Source organism: Peromyscus leucopus, chromosome 1 (assembly GCF_004664715.2).
Source record: "Peromyscus leucopus breed LL Stock chromosome 1, UCI_PerLeu_2.1, whole genome shotgun sequence".
Lineage (NCBI taxonomy): Eukaryota > Metazoa > Chordata > Mammalia > Rodentia > Cricetidae > Peromyscus > Peromyscus leucopus.
This window is the reverse complement of record NC_051063.1, coordinates 12,104,053-12,110,651: the sequence shown is the minus strand read 5'-3', so window position 1 is coordinate 12,110,651 and position 6,599 is coordinate 12,104,053.

Here is a 6,599-nt window from a genome sequence, read left to right as displayed (position 1 = left end):
TTTGAACTGTGAGGGGCTGGCTCAAGAGGTTTTAGCGGAGAAGAAATTTAGTATGTTGCCTAGAGATCTTTCTTGTGATATTTTGGTGAAGAAAGTAGCTGCTTTTTGCTTTTGTCTTAAGAGTCTACCTGAGGCTAATGTGAATAGATTTGGATTAATTCCACTGGCAGAAGAAATTTCAAAACAGCCTACTATAGACTCTGTCGTGTGGAACTAGTGTTCATGCTTATAAAGATTTATAATGAAAAGGAGCAAACTGATAAAGGAAAAATACAAAAGTACAATCTGAGGAAAAAGGAGCACTAGGAAGTGAAATGGAGCTAAGTTCTGTGTTTAAGGTGATAAATGGATTAAGAAATGAATAAAAGGAATGATTACTCAGGGCAAGATCCCACCCAGCTAAGTTTCCAACTTTTGAAAAGAAAAGCTTAGATCTGAGTGTGGTGGTGCACACCTTTAATCCCAGCACTTGGAAGGCAGAGGCAGGTGGAGCTCTGAGATTGAGGCCAGTCTGGTCTACAGAGCAAGTTCAAGGACAGCCAAGCTTAGGAAGTGAAGGAAACGATAGAAAACAGAAATTGGTGAAGATGTAATTAAATGAATGGGTCATAATCCAGCCCCTGCCAACAGCAGAACTTGGCAGCTTCAGCCATGTGGTTCTAGTTTTAGAGTTAAAGTTAGAAGAAAGGGGTTATGGAATTTGTCTCCATGACTAAGGAAAGTCACTGAGGCCAGGCCTCTGTCAGAGGTGTCCCTGAGTAGAGGTAGAGAGGTCATTGCGTGAAGCTGTGAAGTTGAAGCCTGGATTACCTTAGAGACCCCAAGGTATTGCAGATGCCAGAGCCATGGGATACCTGCCAAGGAGAGCTACTAACAAGTAGTGGAAACAGCCCAAGAGAAAGAAGTATGTTCCAGCCAACAAAGCTGAAAGGAGTTGGAGTTCTGAAGAGTGTTTTGACATCAGACATAGAGATGCAGAGTTTGGAGTTTGCCTAGCTGGTCTTTTGTTCTTGCTTTGGTCCAGTATTTCTCACTATGCTCCCTTCCCTATATTTTGGAATGGTAATGTATATCCTGTGCCATTATACGCTGGAAGTATATGATCTGATTTTTTTTATTTTAATTTTACAGGTGATTACAGTTAAGAGACTGCGTAAATCTCAGAAGAGACTTTGAACTTTAGATTTTCAAATACGTTTGAGACTGTTACAGACTGTTTGAAGTTGTACTTGATGCAGTTTTTTTGTTATGATATGGCTACAAACCTTTGGGGGCCAGGGAGTGGAATGTGGTGGTTTGAAAGAAAATGGTACCCAAAGAGGATGGCACTAATGGGAGGTGTGGCCTTGTTGGAGGAAGCATGTCACTGTGGGGGTGGGCTTTGAGGTTTCCTATGCTCAAGCTACACCCAGTGAGGCAGTTCACTTCCTGACACTTGAAGATCAAGATGTAGCTTTTTCTCCACTCTTAGGTCCTTCTCTAGCATCATGTTTGCCTGCATATTGCATGTCCCTCCCTGATGATAATGAACTAAACCTCTGAACTGTAAGCCACCCAATTAAATGTTTTCCTTTATAAGAGTTTCCATGGTCATGGTGCCTCTTCACAGCAATAGAAACCCTAACTAAGACAGGTAGATTAGGTGACCAGGCTGTCTCGTAACTCAGAAGAGGCAGAGTTGAGTTTTATTATTGAGCTTTGTGCTGGCTCTCAATAAATCATCAGTCTGACAAAATGAACAAAGACAGAGTTGAACCTTATTCTTGATAACATACACTTGGGAATAGATACTTCAGGTATTTTAGAGAGGATTACAAATCTTTTAACCATTCTGATGGAAAATCAGTGTGGCCTTCTGAGGACACAGAGGAAATTTCACTATAACCACTGAGTGACAGAGGAAATTTCATTATAATCACTGAGTGACAATGCCAGTTTCTGAGGTGAAATTTCCTTTGCTTTTGGGATGCTTTATCCAATCCTAGTAATAAGGTGGAGATTTGTAACAACCCCCACAATCCAAAAGGAGAACATCATGGGGAGATTCTGCCTTTGGAAGAGTTTCCCACTTAACTTCCAATAAAACAAAGACATGCTTATCCAGCAAATCAGTTGTATTTTTTTTTTAAAGCCAAATATTGCTCTTATTTTGGTAGTGTTTCACTGGCTTGAGAGTCACTACATGGCCACTGAAATGTATCCCTTTCAGGAATAGTATCCATCTCTTTAAAGAGTTGTGTATTTTTGTCCACTTGTAACATGCTGATTCAGTTTCATGCATTTGATGGTAATGTAAAACAAGCTTATAATACTGTGTATCTGAGGATGTTAGGATGATTGGGGGAATCCACTTGAGATAAGCTTTTAGATTTCTGTTAGAGTTGATCTTGAGTTTTCAAATATTCAGTAGTGGGTTTCTACCAACCTTTTATCATTGAGAGCTGTTGTGATCTGTTCAATGGGTTCTCAAGGACAGAATACTGAAGGGCTATAAGGGACTAGTTTTGCTGGACAACAGTATCTTGCTTTTCTTTTTAATGAAAATACAATATGCAACTCACCCATTTTCTAACAGATGGCTATTTAGTTTGTATCAGGATTTAAAAAAAATATACAGGGTCACATGAGACCATTTTTATGACAGTTTATGATATTTGGATGTATCTGTCCCTTAGCATCCCACTATGCCCCTGCTCTTTCCTCCTCCCGTTGGTCTCCTTTGTTATCCAGGCAGTTTCACATCTGCTTTCATACCACCAGTAGATTGTGATTTTAAGTATCCATAATGCATAGGACCTATAAATGAGAGAAAACATCTGCTACTTGTCTGAGTCTGACTTAATTTGCTTAATATGATTACTGCCTATTGCATCCATTTTCCTGTAAATGACATAACTTTATTTTCCATTATGGCTAAAAAAATTTCAGTGTGTATATAAGGTACATTTCTTTTTAATCTGTTCCTCTATTATTGAACATCTAGGCTGGTTCCACAACTTAGCTCTTGCGAATAGTGTGGCAGTAAACACTGATATGCAAGTGTCTCTGTGTTGACTTCGATTTCTTTGGGTAAATACCAAGCAGTTGTATGCTAGGCCTAATTTCAATTTTTCAAGAAAGTTCCTACTGATTTCCACAGTGGCTAACCTACTTTATATTTTTATCAGCAGTGTATAAGAGTTCTTTTTGGTTTGAATCCTTGCCAGCATTTGTTGTTAGTTTTCATTTGTTCAAATGGAAAAAAAATTAAAACTTATAATAGCTTTAAAAATTTCTTGAAACTGTAACACAATTATACATCATTTTCCCCTTTCCTTTACACCCTCAACCCCTCTTATTGAACCCTTTCTCTCTCTCAAATTTATGGACTCTTTTTGTTTAATTGTTGTTACATGTACATACACACACACACACACACACACACACACACACACACACGCATGCACACATGCACGCACACACACACACATTCCTAAATATATAAATACAATTTCCTTGGTCCCTATAATGTTACCTGTACTCATATGTTTCTAGGGCTGAACACTTGGTAATGGATAGCTAATTTGGTGTGCTGTTTCCTGGGGAAGACCATTTCTCTCACTATCAGTATTTCTCAGTTGCCTGTAGTTCTTTGTCTATGGTTGAGGCCTCAGAGAGCTTCCCTTGTGTATGTTAGCATATACATGGGTGTTGTCGACAGAGATGCTTAAAGGAGACCTGACAATGATGATACCAATGTTTGTGTACTTAGTGCCATTTTGAGTGGGGTGAGATGGAATCTCCGTGGAGTTTGGTTCTGCATTTCTTTGATGGCTAGTGATGATGAGCCTTTCTTCATATGCTCAGTTGCCATTTGTACTTAATCTTTTGAGAACTGTCTACTTATTTTATCAAACAACTTGTTGACTGGGTATCTTGTTTATTTTTGAGTTCCTTGTGGATCTGTCTACCTATCCATCATCTATCTATCTATAGGTATAGGTGTAGGTGTAGGTGTAGGTCTAAGTATAGGTATGGATATATACATAGATATAAATCCTATGTCAGAGGCCATCTTATTACTTTGTTCCTTCTCTGTGTAGGAACTTTCTAATCTTGTGAGGTCAATTCTCAACTGTTGGCTATTTCCTCAGAGGCTAGGTGTGGTTGATGCATTGTGTACCCCAATAAACTTATCTGGGGGTCAGAGAACAGAACAGCCACTATATTAGACATATAGGTTGGGCAGTGGTAGCACAAGCCTTTAATCCTAGCATTCCAGAGGCAGAGATCCATTTGGATCTCTGTGAATTCAAGGCCACACTGGAAACAGCCAGGCATGGTGACACACATTTTTAATCCCAGGAAGTGATAACAGGAAGCAGAAAGGTATATAAGGCATGAGGACCAGGAACTAGAAGCTTTTAGCCTTTTAAGCTTTTAGGCTTTTAGCAGGAGTTCAGCAGAGATCCATTTGGATAAGGACTTAGAGGCTTCCAATTTGAGGAAAAAGGATTGGATAAGGAGTTGTCAAGGTGAGGTTGGCTGTGGCTTGCTCTGCCTCTCTGATCTTTCAGATTTTGCCTTAATAGCTGGCACTGAGTTTTCTTTCTTTCTTTCTTTCTTTTTAATTAACAAGACCTTTTAAGATTTGTGTTACAAGTAGGGCTTATTAAAAAATATCAGACCTATGCCTATACCTTTAAATTTTTTCTATCTTTTCCTTGATGAGTTTTAGAGTTTCACATCTTACATTAAACTCTGCTCTATTTTGAGTGTTCCACTTATTGAAGATGCCATTTCTTCTCCATTTTATATTTTATCACCTTTATCAAGAATTTGGTGGCTGTAGCTTTGTAAGTTAATTTCCAGGCTGTCTATTCTATTCCATTGATCTATGGGTTTTTTTTTTTTTTTTCACAACAATGCTTTGCTGTTTTGGTTACCATGGCTTTGTAGTATAACTTGAAATCATGTATTGTCAAACTGCCAACATTGTCTTCTCTCTAGTTAAGATGAGTTATAGTCTGGAAAAAAAAGAAAGTGTCTTCACTGAGGCTTTGGTAGCCCTTTATTTTTTTTAAATTTAATTAATTTTGCATGTATGGATGATTTGCTTGCATGTATATATGTGCACCATGTGTGTGCAGTGCCAGTAGAGGCCAGAAGATGGAATTGGATTCCCTGGGACTGGAGTTATGGGTAGTTGTGAACCACTCTGTAAGTGCTGGGAACTAAACCTTTGTCCTCTGGTAGAGCAGCCAGTCTCTTAACTGATAGCCATGTCTCCAGCCCCACCCTGTGGCTTGATTCTGTCTTTTCCTGCCTTGTTTGTGCTTGTGCCAGCTGTTCTCCTGTTTTGCACTTTTAAATGATCCACTCCTGTCTATGATTATCTTGTTTGCTGCGTTCTGCATTTTTCCACTTTAACTGTTAGAATGTAGGCATCATGAGCACAGCTGCCACACCTTCACCAGCTCCTAGACCGGTGTCTGAGGGTTAAACAGAGCTGCAGTAGACACTTGTTGCATGAGTTACTGTGTTCATTTCGTGTTCAAGATCAATGCTAGCACTCTGCCCAGATCTCATTACTCCCGTTATCATTTAGGAAAACATGTTCTTTTCAACAATTTGCTTTCCCAAGTGCTCCCTAACCATTAACTTCTGATTTCTATGTGATAAGAAGACTGGAAAGAGGCACTCTCAACTACTGACTGAGTAGAGAAGGTGTTTCTAGTACCCTGGCCCTTTTGTCCCTTAGTTGGTATTAAATTACACCATTTTAAGTTTAGCTTAATATTTTCCATGTATAATAAATTGAAACCATATTTGTTATGCAAACAGATTGTAATTTTGTTTGTTTGTTTGCACAAAGTAGCGGAGTCTTACTCAGCCAATCAGAAGTGGCCAACTGTTCATATTGGACAGATAGGAGCTGCAACCAGTTGAGCTATCGGTATACTTGCCTGCCCTTTTGTGTTGTTAACCTACTTCTGTGTTGGGACCAGGAAGTCAAGACCAGTTTCAGTCTCTCAGTTTTAGATCCGAAAGTATGTCTATTGTAGTTTTCTGTTTTAACTCAGGGAGAACTCACAAGCCTTTTCCCACAGGTTTTAAGGCTGCATGGTGGATCTCTTTGTCGTGCCCCATGCTAGCTGCCTAGCTGCCTAGCTGCCTAGCTGCCTAGCTGCCTAGCTGCCTAGCTGCCTAGCTGCCTAGCTGCCTAGCTGCCTAGCTGCCCAGCTGCCTTGCCTTCCTCCAGCTGCCTAGCTGCCTAGCTGCCTAGCTGCCTTGCCTTCCTCCAGCTGCTCCTCCTTTTCTCCGCACTTCATTGTGCTCTCATTTAATTCCAAATGAACCCTTTACACATGAATACTGGTCTCAGGGTCTCTATGAATCTCAAACTAACACAGATGGGAACACTTTTCATAAAAGTTTTAGAAGAGCATTTCATATTTTATTTCTAACTGAGACCACATGCACAACTATTCTGAAATGAAAATAACTTGGGCAGAAGGGCATAGGTTTGGCTATATTTTGATTGGTTTGCATATATTAATTATACAAAACTACATCAATGACAAACCTGGAAAGATATCTCCAGTGGTGCAATTGTAGCA